This window comes from Scyliorhinus canicula, unplaced genomic scaffold (genome assembly GCF_902713615.1).
Source record: "Scyliorhinus canicula unplaced genomic scaffold, sScyCan1.1, whole genome shotgun sequence".
In the NCBI taxonomy this organism is placed as follows: Eukaryota; Metazoa; Chordata; class Chondrichthyes; order Carcharhiniformes; family Scyliorhinidae; genus Scyliorhinus; species Scyliorhinus canicula.
In genome coordinates, this window is record NW_024055427.1 from 1 (window position 1) to 16,029 (window position 16,029).

At 52.5% G+C, this 16,029-nt stretch overlaps 2 non-coding genes across 2 annotated transcripts; both read left to right on the forward strand.

Annotated features, from left to right (window-relative positions):
- The first annotated feature begins 11,231 nt into the window (after window positions 1-11,231).
- Window positions 11,232-11,304, forward strand: trnav-cac. Its single transcript has one exon. It is a non-coding gene; the product is annotated as a tRNA-Val (tRNA).
- A 3,453-nt stretch (window positions 11,305-14,757) lies between these two features.
- On the forward strand, window positions 14,758-14,847 carry trnap-cgg. The gene is given in 2 exon segments: window positions 14,758-14,793; window positions 14,812-14,847. It is a non-coding gene; the product is annotated as a tRNA-Pro (tRNA).
- Window positions 14,848-16,029: the final 1,182 nt, after the last annotated feature.

Sequence of the window (16,029 nt, forward strand, 5' to 3'; positions counted from 1 at the left end):
CATTTAGAGGTAAGAGTGGAAAAAGATGGCACATGCCTGCGCAAAATGTCCCGCATCTGAATATACCGGAATTAATTCCCCATCGTCAAACCAAACTTGGCCTCCAGCGCCCTCAAGCCAGGGAAGCTCCCTTCCAAAAACCAATCTCCCATCTGCTCAATCCCAGCCCTCCGCCATACCCAGAACCCCCTTCCACCACCCCGGGGCAAACCAAAGGTTGTCACATATCGGGGACCAGACCGATGCTCCCATTGCTCCCATGTGCCTCCTCCACTGTCCCAGATCCAAAGGGCCGCCACACTGGTGGGAAGGGCCTGGCGGGAACGGCAGAGACACCGTCACCAACGCCCCAGACTGGTACCCTACATGGGGGCTGCCCACCCGCTCCATGGGGCTGCTTCCACCCGCTCCATGGGGCTGGTGCTTCCACCCGCTCCATGGGGCTGCTTCCACCGCTCCATGGGGCTGCTTCCACCCGCTCCATGGGGCTGCTTCCACCCTCCATGGGGCTGCTTCCACCCGCTCCCAAGTCAACCCCCACCCACTTCCTATCATGGCAATGTTAGCCGCCCAATAATAGTTGCTGAAATTCGGCAGTGCAGTTCGGTTCCGCTCAAGCATCACCCTCTTCACTCGCGGGGACTTGCCTGCCCATACAAAGCCCAAATGATCTGGCTTACCCTCTTAAAAAAGGAATGTGGAATGAAAATGGGGAGACACTGGAACACGAATAAGAATCTCGGGAGGACGGTCATTTTAACTGTCTGTAGTCTCCCAGCAGGGCCGGCTCAAGGCACCGGCAACTCGGGCTGTCGCCCGGGGCGCCATGTGCTCGGGGGCGCCAGAGACTCGGGTCCCGCGCATGCGCAGTTGGGCCGGTGCCAACCAGCGCATGCGCGGTGGCCGCCCGCCCCCAGGGCGGCCCCCCGGCCCGGGCCCCCCCCCCCCCGCTCGGTCCCCCCCCCCGCCCCCTCGGGTCCGCCCCCCTCGCGTCCGCCCCCCCGCCCCGCCCTCGGGTCCGCCCCCCCCGCCCCGCCCTCGGGTCCGCCCCCCCGCCCCGCCCTCGGGTCCGCCCCCGCCCCGCCTCAGGTCCGCCCCCCCGCCCCGCCCTTGGGTCCGCTCCCCCGCCCGCCCTCGGGTCCGCCCCCCCGCCCCGCCCCCGTGTCCGCCCCCCCGTGTCCGCCCCCCCCGCCCCCCCCTCGGGTCCGCCCCTCCTCGGCCCCGCCCCCTCCTCGGCCCCGCTACCCCGCCCCGCCCCCCTCCTCGCCCCCCTCCTCCCCCCCCCTCAACCCCGCCCCCCCTCGACCCGCCCCTTCGAAGTTCAGCTTGCCCGGGGCGCCAGCAACCTAGAAGCCGGCACTGTCTCCCAGCTAACGACAGCGGGAGCGCATCCCACCTCTAGAACTCCCCTCGCATTTGATCTACCAGCCAGGACTGGTTCAGCTTGTGCAGTCGACCCCAATCCCGCGCCACTTGTATTCCCAGGTACCTGAAACTCTCCCCAACTAACCGGAATGGCAGCTCCCTCAGCCGGTCCCCTTGGCCCCTCTCCTGAAGTACAAACATTTCACTTTTTGTCATATTCAATTTGTACCCCGAAAACCGGCTGAATTCCGTCCATTCCCGCCAATCGGGTTCTGAAAGCCCCCCCCCCCCCCCCCCTCCCCCGAACCAGCCCCTTCCAACTCTCTTAAGCCCTCAGAGCAATTGCCAGCAGCTCTTATAGCACAACAGCAGTGGGGGAGAGGGGGCACCCCTGACCGTCCCACGGTGCAGTCTAAAATATTCGGAAGGTCAGTCACTGTTGGCCTCACCCTCGCCTCTGGGGCCTGATATAGCAGCCTGACCCCAGTCGATGAAACAACCACCCCCAATCCAACCGTCCCCAGCCGCTCCCATAAATAGTCCCACATCACCCCGGTCAAACAAGCCTCTCCGCGTCCATTTGCCACCACTACTGTTCCACCCTCCTTCCCCGTCTGTGGACATCATGGTCCACATTGAGAAATCTTCTATCTTCACCACCAGTTGCCAACCTTTAACGAACCCTGTTTGATCCTCCCTAATAACACTTGGCACACAATCCTCAATCCTAGTGGCCAAAAGCTTTGCCAGCAATTTAGTGTCCACGTTAAGGAGGGATCGGCCTATAAGACCCATACGACTCCGGGTTCTTGTCCCGTTATAAAATCAAGGAGATGGTGGCCTGCGACATTGTCTGGGGCAGCACCCCTCTGTCCCTTGCCTCATTAAGAATCTTGACCAGCAGCGGCTCCAATATCCCAGAGAACTTACTATAAAATTCTACCGGGTACCCATCCGGCCCTGGGGTTTTACCTGACTGCATGGCCTTTATGCCCTCAAATATCTCCTCAGCTCTGATCGGGGCGCCCAGCCCTTCTACTAGCTCCTTACCCACTTTTGGGAATGTCAGGCCGTCTAGGAAGCGTCTCATCCCCTCCGGCCCCGCAGGGGCTCCGAGCTATAGAGTTTGCTATAAAAGTCCTTGAAAGCCCTGTTCACACCCGCCACATCCCCCCCAAGTTACCGCCTCCATCCACCACTTTACCTATTGCCCTAGCCGCCTCCCTCTTTCTGAGCTGGGCCAGCATCCTGCTGGCTTTCTCTCCATGTTCATATACCGCACCCCTCGCCTTTCTGAGCTGCTCCCCTGCCTTACCTGTGGACACCAACCCAAACTCCGCCTGCAGCCTCCTCCGTTCCTTCCAGAGCTCCGCACTCGGGGTCCCCGCATATCTCCTGTCAATCTGCAGGATCTCCGCTAACAGTCGGTCCGTCTCTGCCCTGTCCGTCTTGACTCTGAGCCCAGATAGAAATCATCTCCCCTCTCACCACTGTCTTGAGCGCCTCCCACACCACCGCTGCTGAGACTTCCCCTGTATCGTTGACCTGCAGGTAGTTCTGTATGCACTTCCTCACCCTCTCGCACACCCCTTCGTCCGCCAGCATTCCCACATCCAGCCTTCACTGCGACGCTGGAACCTCTCTACACTCACCTGTAGCTCGACCCAATGTGGGCATGGTCGGAAATGGCGATTGCCGATACTGCCCATCCACCACCCTGTCAATAGATCCCTACTCAGTATTAAAAAATCGATCCGGGAGAAGACCCGATGGACGTGCCGAGAAGAAAGGAAAACTCCTTCCCTGTTGGCCTTCCAACCTCCCATGGGTCGACCCCCTCCATCTGCTCCATGAACTCCCTCAGCTCTTTCCCATTGCTGACACTCTGCCTGTTTTGAGCACGAACGGCCCAGGCCTGGATCCATAACTGTATTGAAGTTCCCTCCCATAACCAGCTTGTGGGAATCCAGGGTCGGGGATCTTCCCAGCACCCTCTTTATGAAATCCGCATCCATCCAGTTTGGTGCATATATGTTGACCAGGACCACCTTCCTCCCTTCCAGCTTACCGCTATCCATAACGTATGCGACCTCCCCCGTCCGAACAATACTCCCCACCTCAAACTGCACCCGCTGTTCACCAGAATCGCGACCCCCCCCTGCCTTAGTATCCTAGCCCTGAGTGGAATACCTGACTAACCCAGCTCTTCCTCAACCTAATCTGGTCCGCTACCTTCAGGGCGTCTCCTGCAACATTATCACAGGTCCGTCTTTAGAGCCCTAAAAGGCACGAACACCTTGCCCTCCACATCGGCCCATTTAGCCCCCTAACGTCCCACGTGACCAGCCTATTGGGGGGCACTGCCCCCCCCCCCCCGTCCGGTCAGCCATCCCCTTCCTGGGCCTGCCCCCTGCCCCCAGCCCCTGCCCCCAGGCCCTGCCCCCAGTCCCTGTCCCGTGCCTCTGTAGCCGCGCCTCCTGGCAGCGCCCAGCCCCGACCTCTTCTCCGCTTCTCAAAAAATGTCCCTCCCTTGTCAGCCGAACCCCCCCCCCCCCGAGGGGTCGGACCTGGCAGCCTACGTGGTTGTTGTGCTGAACTCGCTGATGGGAGCTGGATCCTTCCAGGGGCCCCTGGAGTTAGAGGGGGCCCACAGAATACTGGCCAGGAGGCCCAAGCAGAACGAACCGCCGCGGGCGGTGTTGGTGGGTTTCACCGGTTCGTGGATCGTGAGTGTGTGCTCCGGTGGGCCAAGAGGGAGCGGAGCAGCAAGTGGGAGAACACGGAGGTGCGGATCTTCCAGGACTGGAGTGCAGAGGTGGCTACACGGAGGGCCGGGTTTAACCGGACGAAGGCGGTGCTCCACAGACGGAGCGTGAGCTTTGGCATGTTGCAGCCGCCGCATCTGTGGGTCACCTACACGGACCGGCACCATTATTTTGAGTCCCCGGAGGAGGCGTGGGCCTTTGCGCAGGCCGAGAAACTGGACTCAAACTGAGGGTCTAAGATGGGGAATTTTGTATGATAATGTACTTGTGTTTGCTCTGTTTAATGCAAGATGTGGGTTGGCTTTAGGGTGGGTGGGGTGATGTTGTTATGTCTTTTGTATGGGTCTGGTGGATGGGTTCGGGCAGGGAGGTAAACGGGGTGTGCGGGGAGCTGGTGGGGGGGACAGGCAATGGGAGTGGCCCTAGTGGAGGCGGGGTTGGGCAGGGCGAAAGCGCGGGCTTTTCTCGGGTTTTTCCGCGCTGTGGGATGGTGGGGGGCGAGTCGGGGCTGAGAAGCGCGGGCCGTTGCTGGTTGTTATTTTCCGCACACTAGAGTGGGGGGGGGGGGAGGGCCTGCTGATGGGCACGAAGGAGGAGGGGTAGCCCCACAGTGGGGAGGAGTCGGAGGTAGGGCGGAAGTCGCCGGGGTCAGCAGAAGTTAGCTGGCTCATGAGATTGCTCTGAAGGGAGGGGCGCGGCTACGAGGGGTCCTTGCCTGGGGGGTAATGGAGTTGCTGCTGAAATGGTCAGGAAGGAGCTGGAGGATGCAGGGGTGCTGGAGGGGGGGGGGGAGTTGCCGCCAGTGGGGAACTGGCAGAGCGAGGGATGCTGGCGGGGGGTGGGCCAAGGGATGGGGTATGGCTAATCGGCAGGGCAGGGGGGCAGGGAGCCCTCTGATCCGGCTGATAACCTGGAATGTGAGGGGGCTGAATGGGCCGGTCAAATGGGCCCGGGTGTTTGCGAACTTGAAGGGGCTGAAGGCGGATGTGGCCATGCTCCAAGAGACACACCTGAAAGTGGTGGACCAGGTTCGGCTGAGGAAGGAATGGGTGGGCCAAGTATTTCACTCAGGGCTGGATGAGAAGAATCCTGTTGGGAAAGAGGGTGTCGTTCAAGGCGTTAAATGTGGTGGCTGACAGTGGCGGGAGGTATGTGATGGTGAGTGGCAAGCTGCAGGGGAAGCGGGTGGTGTTGGGGAATGTTTACGCCCCAAATTGGGACGATGCGGGGTTTATGCGGCGTATGTTGGGCTGCATTCCGGACCTGGAGATGGGGGGCCTGATCATGGGGGGGGACTTCAACATGGTGCTGGATTCCCCCATTGGATCGATCCAAGTCCCAGATGGGTAGGAGGCCAGCGGCGGCTAAGGTGTTGAGGGGATTTATGGATCAGATGGGCGGGGGGGGTGGGGGGGATCCCTGGAGGTTTGCGAGACAAGGGCCAGGGAATACTCGTTTTTCTCCCACGTGCATAAGGCCTATTCGAGGATTGTTTTTTTTCGTCCTGAGCAGGGGGCTAGTTTCGAGGGTGGAGGATGTTGAATACTCTGCCATTGCCATTTCGGATCATGCCCCGCACTGGATGACCTCGGGCTGGGGGAGGAGAGGACCAACGTCCGCTCTGGTGCTTGGAGGTGGGGCTGCTGGCAAATGAGGAGGTGGCCGAGAGGGTTTGGGGATGTATTGAGAGGTACCTTGAGGCCAACGATAATGGGGAGGTCCGAGTGGGGACAGTCTGGGAGGCATTGAAGGTGGTGACTAGAGGGGAGTTTGATTTCCATCCGAACCCATAGGGAGAGGGGGGAGTAGAGGGAGAGGGAGAGACTGATAGGGGAGATGGTGAGGGTGGATAGGAGATATACGGAGGCTCCGGAGGAGGGATTGCTGGGGGAGAGGTGTAGCCTTCAGGCCAGGTTCGACCATTAACTACCAGAAAGGCGGAAGCTCAGTGGAGGAAAGCACAGGGGGCGGTGTATGAACATGGGGAGAAGGCGAGCAGGATGCTGGCACACCAGCTCCGAAAGCCAGAGGAGATTGGGGGAGTGACGGATAGAGGTGGGAAGGTGGTGCAGAGGGGGGTAGATGTTAATGGGGTCTTCAGGGATTTCTATGGGGAACTGTACCGGTCTGAACCCCCGGTGGAGGGGTGGGGGAATGGGGCGCTTCTTGGACAAGCTGTGATTTCCGAGGGTGGAGGAGGGGCAGGTGGAGGGACTGGGGGCGGCGATTGAGCTGGAGGAGTTGGTTAAAGGGATAGGGATCATGCAGTCGGGGAAGGCGCCGGGGCTGGATGGGTTTCCAGCCGAATTTTATAAAGGTATGCAGACCTGTTGGGCCCCCTGTTGGTCCGGACCTTTGACGAGGCAAGGGGTGTGGCGGGGGGGGGGGGGGGGGGGGGGGGCTTTGCCCCCAAATATGTCACGGGCACTGATTTCCTTGATCCTGAAGCGGGACAAGGACCCTCTGCAGTGTGGGTCATATAGGCCGATCTCGCTGCTAAATGTAGATGCCAAGGTGTTGGCAAAGATCTTGGCTACAAGGATAGAGGATTGTGTGCCGGGGTCATTCACAAGGACCAGACGGGGTTTGTGAAGGGAAGACAGTTGAATACCAACTAACGAAGGCTCCTCAACGTTATTACGATGCCGGCTCTGGAAGGGGAGGCGGAGATAGTGGTGGCATTAGATGCGGAGAAGGCCTTTGATAGGGTTGAGTGGGGGTATCTGTGGGAGGTGTTGGAGAGGTTCAGGGTTTGAGGAGGGGTTTGTCCATTGGGTGAGGTTGCTCTATGAGGCCCCGATGGCGAGTGTAGCCACGAATAGGAGGAGGTCGGAGTACTTTCGGCTGTACCGGGGGACGAGACAGGGGTGTGCCCTGTTCCGCTTGCTGTGTGCATTGGCAATTGAGTCCCTGGCCATGGCGTTGAGAGAGTCAGGGAACTGGAGGGGCCTGGTGTGGGTGTGGGGAGGAGCATCGAGTGTTGCTTTATGCGGATGACCTGTTGCTGTATGTGGCGGACGCGATGGGGGGGGGGGGGGGAATGCCTGAGGTGATGCGGATTCTTAGTAAATTCAGGGGCTTCTCTGGGTATAAGCTGAACCTGGGCAAGATGCGAGTTGTTCGTGGTGCACCCGGGGGATCAGGAGGAGGGGATTGGTAGGCTCCCACTGAAGCAGGCAGGGAAGGGCTTTCAGGTACCTAGGAGACCAGGTGGCTAGGAGCTGGGGGGGCCCTGCACAAGCTCAACCTCACAAGGTTGGTGGAGCAGATGGAGGAGGAGTTCAAAAGGTGGGATATGTTACTGCTGTCACTGGCGGGGAGGGGTGCAGTCCTTTAAGATGACGGTGCTCCTGAGGTTTTTGTTCCTGTTCCAGTGCCTCCCCATCCTTATCCGAAGGCCTTTTTTAGGAGGGTCAACAGGAGTATTATGGGATTTGTGTGGGCGCATGGGGGGGGGGGAACTCCGAGGGTGAAGCCAGAGTGTTCTTGCCCGCCACACCTAGGGCAGGGATGGGGGGGGGGGGGATGGCGCTACCCAACCTCGTGGGTACTACTGGGCTGCCAACGCAGTGATGATGCGTACGTGGGTAATCGACGGGTGAGGGGGGCAGCGTTGTAAGAGGATGGAGGTGGCGTCCTGTGTGGGCACGAGCCTGGAAGCGCTGGTAACGGCGCCATTGCTGCTCCCTCCAACGAGTATACCACGAGCCCGGTGGTGGCGGCTACCCTCAAAATTGGAGGCAATGGAGACGGCATAGGGAGAAGTGGGGGGTTCGATGGAGGCCCCGATACGGGGGGAAACATCAGGTTTGTCCAAGGGAGCATCGAAGGTGGATTTTCGGGGGGGGGGGGGGTGGGGGTTTTGGGGGGGGGGGTGGAGAAGTGTGTACATGGGTTTGTGGGATGTGCGGGTGTTATCTCTTTCCTTCTGTTGTTTGCTTTTTTTTGTTTTTGATTTAGTGGTTGCTTTTGTAGGGGGGGTGGGTGTTGTTCTTTGGTTTATACAATGGTTATTCTGTTGATATTGTTTTGTTTATATTTTGTGAAAATCTTAATAAAAATTATTTTTTAAAAAACATAGTTACTCTGTATCAAAAATGTCTAATACTAATAAAAGCAAAATACTGCGGCTGCTGAAATCTGAAATAAAAACACAGGTCCATCCGAGGCCAGTTCCAATGCTCCAGTGATGCCCAATGTAAACTGGAAGAACAACACCTCATCTTCCTATTAGACACTTTACAGCCTCCCCCATCTGCCTTTACAGCCTCCCCCATCTGCCTTTACAGCCTCCCCCATCTGCCTTTACAGCCTCCCCCATCTGCCTTTACAGCCTCCCCCATCTGCCTTTACAGCCTCCCCCATCTGCCTTTACAGCCTCCCCCATCTGCCTTTACAGCCTCCCCCATCTGCCTTTACATCCTCTCCCATCTGCCTTTACTGCCTCCCCCATCTGCCTTTACAGCCTCCCCCATCTGCCTTTACAGCCTCCCCCATCTGCCTTTACATCCTCTCCCATCTGCCTTTACTGCCTCCCCCATCTGCCTTTACAGCCTCCCCCATCTGCCTTTCCAGCCTCCCCCATCTGCCTTTACAGCCTCCCCCATCTGCCTTTACAGCCTCCCCCATCTACTCTTCACTGTTCAGTTGCTTCCATTCCACATTTCCACCGTTAATACTCTACATTCCTTAAAGACCCCTCTATTATTTCCTTGACAAATTTGTCCATGCGGCACCGCGGCAGAGTGGTTAGCACTGTTGCCTCACAGCACCTGGGTCCCGGATTCAATTCGACCTTGGGAGTTTGCACATTCTCCCCTTGTCTGCATGGTTTTCCTCGTGGTGCTCCGGTTTCCTCCCACAGTCCAAAGATGTCCAGCTTTGGTGGATTGGCTGTGCTAAATTGCCTTTTTGTGTCCAAAGGTGTGCAGGTTCGGTGGCGTTCCGGGGATTGGGTGTGGTAGTGAGCCTAGGTAGGGAGTTCAGTGGTAGCCTAGGTAGAGGATCAATGCAGACGTGATGAGCCAAATGGCTCCATCTGCACTGTCGGGATTCCATATCTGTAGGTGGATTGGCCGTGCTAAATTGCCCCTTAGTGTCCAATGATGTGCAGGTTAGATGTGCGGGGTTTCAGGGATAGGGCGGGAGCCTGGTTAGGGTGCTCTTTCAGAAGATCGGTGCAGACTCGATGGGCTGAATGGCCTCATTATGCATGTATTCTATTCTGTTCTTTTCTATTCTAACTGGTCTTCTATTCTGCCCCACCTCCTGTGTCCCTTTTCAACTATATAATTCTGTCCATTCCTACCCTACCCTCCCATACTGCTGTGAAGGATCATTTAAATGATGTACTGGTAAACTCGGTTTCTCTCCACAGATTTCGGCAGACCAGCTAAATCTATCCAGCAATGTCTGATTTCATGCTGACAGTAATGTTGCCCATAAAGACAGACGCCAACAATATGGTAATTGAAGCAGAGGAAATGGCAGAGATGGTTACAAATCACTTGTTCTCAGCCTTCCTGTGGAGGCAAAGCAGAAAGAGAGACGCGGATCTGCTGACAGCCGCCTTTCATATTCACTAACGGGATTTGACCAACGGAATTGTTCACATCTTGTACAAGGAAGGATCAAATCCAATTGGCATCTCCATTTCAAATCCGTTGTGGAGTAGCATTCTCTCATTTGATTTGAAAGCTGTTGTGAAGCTGCAGCCGAGCACAATGGGGTTTGTGCTGCTCTTTCTGTGGTGTCCTGGTCATCACATTCGCCGATTGAAACCCGGACAGAAACATTATCAAATCTTTCACATTAACCGTGAGACAAGTTAGAATGATTTAAGTTTGTTGCTGGAAGTTATCGGAATCTCGGGTGCTGCAGCCAATTCTATTTACTTTTACCCCGGCCTCAAAATGCATTCAGCAAAATCAGAAATGCTGAATTGTCCTGATGCAATGAGATGGAAAATATGTTCGCATTTTGACAAAGTTCACATATTAGCGGTTCGTTCAGTCCACAACAGAATTGAATGGGTTTACAGATGCAGGTTTAATCACCGTCTGAAACATGAGCATAAAGACAGACACAAGCGATTCTGTGACTGAACGGGATGAAGGCGTCAGAATGTCTCAGATACAGAACAAAAAGGAATCAAATATAATGAAAATATCATTCTCAAATCTCTACCTGAAAAACTATCCCATTTCATTTCAGTGCTGGCTGTGCTCAATCTTACATGAGCACAAGGGGGTTTGTATTTCCCAGTGACTCGAATTATTTTCTTTTGTCAGTCATGTTTGCAAATCAATGTATATTTCAGAGTCTCGCTTTCAAATGAGGATATAAATGTCGGATAAGATGAAGTTTTGAGTAACGGAACAGATACTGAGTAAATTGATTGATATTTTTGAAGCAACATGAGAATGATGTTATTACTGAGTGAGCAGAAATCATTCCACCCTGAGACTGCTTCTCCATTTGAAAATTCATTTCAAACCAAATAAAGTGGAGGACTGCAGCAAAGTGATCTCAACAGGGCTTTGTGAAGTTCTAAAAATCATTCTCTCTCTAATAGACAGACTCTGTGAACAGGCTGTAGATCAAATATAATTAAATTCTGTATGTCAACTCAGAAATAATGAAAAGATGCTTGATCGGGGAAAAAACACCTTCATAAATTCGGTATGAAATCAATTGCATGATTATACATTGTTTATATCGTAAACTACATAATTTCCGTGTTCACATCTTCTGGTCCAGTGAAACTTGATCATTAAGTCAAACGGGCGTGGATTCGACAGAAATTCCTTTTTCAAAAGCGAATTGGACGATCAGCTGTAATGGAGAAAACTCAAGGCCGTTTAAACAGAGAAAAACATTGAGACTAATAAAAAGATTGTTCTTTTGAAAAGCTGGTCGAGGTGATCGAAGTGCCACTTATTGCGTTTTGCCATTTTATGGTTATATTGATTTATTAGTAACTCTGCAGCATTCCTAATGAGAACAGCCGAATTCTAAAAAACAAAGGTCCCAAAGTGTGACTGAGTGACAGAACAGTGTCCGCTTTCTACACAGGCTCATTAGAGTGAACATCAGCCAGCAGTTTCTGTAGTGTAGTGGTTATCACGTTCGCCTCACACGCGAAAGGTCCCCGGTTCGAAACCGGGCAGAAACATTATGGCGATTAGTTGTATTCTTGCTGTTTTCTGTTTACTCATTAAGAGAATCCATGACCTTCCACTCGTTTCAAATGATATCCTACAAAATCCACCATTATGGGGACTGGAAGGAATCGGTCAGAGAATTCACACATGTTAGTGTAAATGGTTTTCCAATGAGCTGCGACATTTTCTGATTCGAATAACAATGTTAAATCAATTTCTCTGCCGCTTCTCTAAGTTTTCAGCCGAATTGAACTCCCTCAAAAGGAGTTTCTTCAGTGCAACAAGAATGCAGGTTTCCTGATCTCGGTCAGAGGGTCAAACTCGGTGTTTTGTTTATGTGGTGTAGTGGTTGTCATGTTTACTTTACACTTTTAAAAAACCCTGGATTGGTAACCGCGTAAATACATTATCGAATCCCATTCGATTAAGTGTTTGGGAAAAGTTGCATAATTGACATTTTTATTGTAAGAAGTCTTACAACACCAGGTTGTGTGACATTTTTATTCTGTGTGACATCCTGTGTGACATTTTTATTGTCACACATCCCGAATAACCCTTGAACTGAGTGAATCTGCCGTGTGGAACCCCGGTTCCCAGAGCTTCAGCCTGATTCTCTGCATTGCCAGTTTAGTGACAATAACACAACTCAACACCAACTATCACCCCCAGTGAATCCGCTCTCGATTATTACCTGAATATAATATCTGACAAAGCAAATGTCATTTGCTCTCATATATGCCGGAAAATGCATTCAGGAGAAGCAGAAGTGCTGAAAATTCCCGGCACACTGAGCAGGAACACAGATGCTCCTATATTGACTCGGCACAAATATTAACAGTTCGTTCAATGGCGATTAATGCAGGTCAGAGGCTGGGATTGCCTCTGTTAATATATTAAATTGATTAACACTAAAAGACCGGCTGGGAATCCTGCAGTAAGTAACTCACCCCCCCCCCCCCCCCCCCCCCCCCCCCCTCAGCAGGCACAAGTCAGGAATTAAATGGCTGAAAGGGCAAAGCTGGCTGGGTGGATTGGCCATGCGAAATGACTGGGTTACGAGGGGTGTGGGTCGAGTTAGGGTGCCCTTTCCAAGGGTCGGTGGAGACTCGATGGGCCGAATGGTCTCCTCCTGCACTGTTGGGATTGTATGATTCCACCAATATTGATCTCCTTCAGTTCCTCCCTCTCACTAAACCCTCCATTCCCAACATTTCTGCCATCTGATTTGTGTCACTTTCTGTCTCTTTAGAATACACTGGAATTTGTCAAAAAGGCTACTTAAAGTAAATCTAATAATCTAAACGATCAACTGAATTGGGTTAAAGTTATTCAATATGCATTTTTCATGGACTTTGCAAACTGATGTCGAAAGGTTTACCACGAGCCAGGAGTCGAACCTAGAATTTCCTGATCCGTAGTCAGGCGCGTTATGCATTGCGCCACTGGCCCACAGTGAAATGCAATTGTTACAAATTGGTTCAATACGTCACCCAGACTATTTATCCCAAAGTGCTTCACAACTTTGGGGGAAATTCTCTCAGGATCCCCCCCCCCCCCCCCCCGGCGGATTGGATTGGAGTCGGGGTTGAATTTGGTGACAATGTAAAATACACCAATGCTGTTCCCAGCCTGGGAGGTCATCCCCGAAAAACAGAAAGAATGGGCTGGCAGTTGTGGGATCGTGTCCAGTGTCTGTTTGTGGGGAAATGCAGTTGGTGAATGGCCAGGCTGGAGTAACACTGACCAGAACATAAAACAACAAGTGAATGAATGTTAAGTTTGGAAATTCCCAGCTCCTTCCTGTCTGCAGGTATTTCCCGCTCTGAGCTGCACAATGAACAACGACCCACACCGATAAAACTAACTTTTATTTCCTGCCCGTTCAACTGGTGTCGGTGCCAGTGATGTTTATGGACAAACTGCAGGCTCTGTTTCCCCTGCTGCATTTATTCCCCTGGAACTGATGCTTTCATTTTCTGTTTCCATCAAATGTCCGAACGCTGTAAAGTTCCGATCATGTCCACCAGAGGGCGACATGGCCACATGTTTCCTCATCAAAGACCCGCCATAATATTCACCTTAAGTTGCTGTCTCAGTCAATGGTTCCTCTCTGTTTTCAAACATAGGAGCAGGTGAAATAGAAGCAGAAGTTGGCCATTCGGCCCCTTCAGGCTGTTCTACTATTCAATAAGATGGGGAGATGACGGCGTTGGACTGGGGTGGGCACAGTAAGAAGTCTTCCAACACCAGGTTAAAGTCCAACAGGTTTGTTTCAAACACGAGCTTTCGGAGCGCAGCTCCTTCCTCAGGTGTGTAAAGAGGTGGGTTCTACCACCAGATATATAGACACAGTCAATGATACAAAGAGTGGCATTCAACGTATCACCTTGCAGCACTGACTTTGTCGATATATGTGGTTATGGAACCCACCTCTTCATTCACCCGATGAAGGAGCAGTGCTCCAAAAGCTAGTGATTTGAAACAAACCTGTTGGACTTTAACCTAGTGTTGAAAGACTTCGTACTGTTCAATAAGTTTGCTGCTCTCTTTGTGTTTCGAATTCCACATTACCATCATGCAAACAGACCACATTTGATTCTGTGATACTAACTGGTTTGTTTTATAGCATGATACACACACGGTAGCACATACAAACAGATGCGATAGAAGCAGAAGTCGGCCATTCGGTCCCTTCAGCCTGTTCTGCTATTCACTGAGACTATGGCTGGTCTGTTTGTGTTTCGAATTCCACATTCCCATCATGCAAACATACGAAATAAGCTTCTGTGAAACTGAATATTCTGTTTTCTAGAATGATACAGCACATGTGCAGAGTTCGAAAGAAGCTCAACAAACACTCGAGGAACAGCAGCGCATCTTTCCACTGGGCTCAATACAGCTTTCACACTCAGTGTGTGTTCCGCAGTTTCACACTGTAAATGCTGCACCCATTGTGTGTGTTCTGATGTAGCAGATTTGGGTTTGAATCTTGTTTCCACTTGTTCTTTGTGTCCGGGCGGCAGTTGTTGATCAATCTGCCATTGATAGCTCCGGCAGACACATCTTTTGTTTCTTTGTTTCTTACATTGCGCTAACAGAGAGCTGGCACAGACCCGGCGACCGGAATGGCCTCATACTGTGGTGTTATTATTCTCTGATTTGATGCTAACCTCACCCTGTGGCCAGGGAGGCCAAGGCCATTTAATCTCTCCTGACTTGCCCCCTATCAGAGCCCTTTCCTGTTGTTCTATTTCCTCCCTCCGGGATTTCACTTGCTTCTAATTTTCTATATTTCTAGCCTTTCCCGGTTTCAATGGAAGGTCAAGGAGGTGAAAGATGAATTTTGTTTCCATGTCCACAAATGCTGCCTGACTGCCTGAGTTTACGCGGCATTTTCTGCAGATATGTGAGTGGCTGTGGATGGCGATAAAAGCATATTTTGCTTCAATCAGCATCGTCCAACCGGCTCGTTGGTCTAGGGGTAAGATTCTCGCTTCGGGGTTTATGCTGCATGGAAATGTGAGAGGTCCCGGGTTCAAATCCCGGACGAGCCCTTTGATGTTGTTTCTTATTGGCCAGCAGCACGTTTTGTTCATTTCTTTCCGGTGCAGACAGCGGGATCGGTTCACGTTGGGTTTGCTTTGAGAAGCTGAGCTCACACTGCAGAGAATCAATACGTTCCCGAGAAAATCGAGACAGTTTCAAAAAGCTTGACTATGTGAGTGGACATTCCCTTATCTCTATTCACTAATCCAGGTGACCCCATGATGGTGGATTCAGGCAGCGATTTGTCTGTTTCATTCTATTCATTCGGGGATGTGAACATCACTGGGGAGGCCAGGGTTTATTGTCCAGAACTCTTTGCCCTTGTGAAGGTGGTGGTGAGCGGCTTCCTGAACCGCTGCAGTCTATTGGTGTAGGTACACCTACAGTGCTCTTAGGGAGGGAGTTCCAGGATTATGTCCCAATGACAGAGAAGGCACAACCAATATATTTCCAAGTAATAATAATCTTAATTATTGTCACAAGTAGTCTTACATTAACAATGCAATGAGGTTACTGTGAAAATGGTCAGGATGGGGAGTGGCTGGGAGGAAACTTTCAGGGCGTCGGAGTCTTGGGTTTGAAAGGTGCTGTCTGAGATGACTTTGGTGAGTTCCTGCACCCATCCAGGCAAGTGGAGAGTATTCCATCACACTCCTGACTTGTGCCTTGTAGATAGTGGGCAGGCTTTGTGGGGTTAGGAGGTGAGTTACTCGCTGCAGGATTCCCAGCCTCTGACCTGCATTTGTCGACATTGAACGAACTGTTAATATTTGTGCCGAGTCAAAATGAAATGAAATGAAATGAAAATCGCTTATTGTCACGAGTAGGCTTCAATGAAGTTACTGTGAAAAGCCCCTAGTCGCCACATTCCGGCGCCTGTCCGGGGAGGCTGATACGGGAATCGAACCGTGCTGCTGGCCTGCTTTAAAAGCCAGCGATTTAGCCCAGTGAGCTAAATCAGCCCCGAAAATAGGAGCATCTGTGTTCCTGCTCAGTGTACCGGCAATTTTCAGCACTTCTGCTTCTCCTAAAAGCATTTTGAGGTACACGTCAGAGCGAATGACACATGCTTGTAAGATATTATATTCAGGTAATATTGGACAGTGAATTCACTGGGGGAGTGGCTGGTGGGTGAATAGTGTAACTGGCTCTGGACCAGGTAATATTGGACAGTGGATTCACTGGGGGAG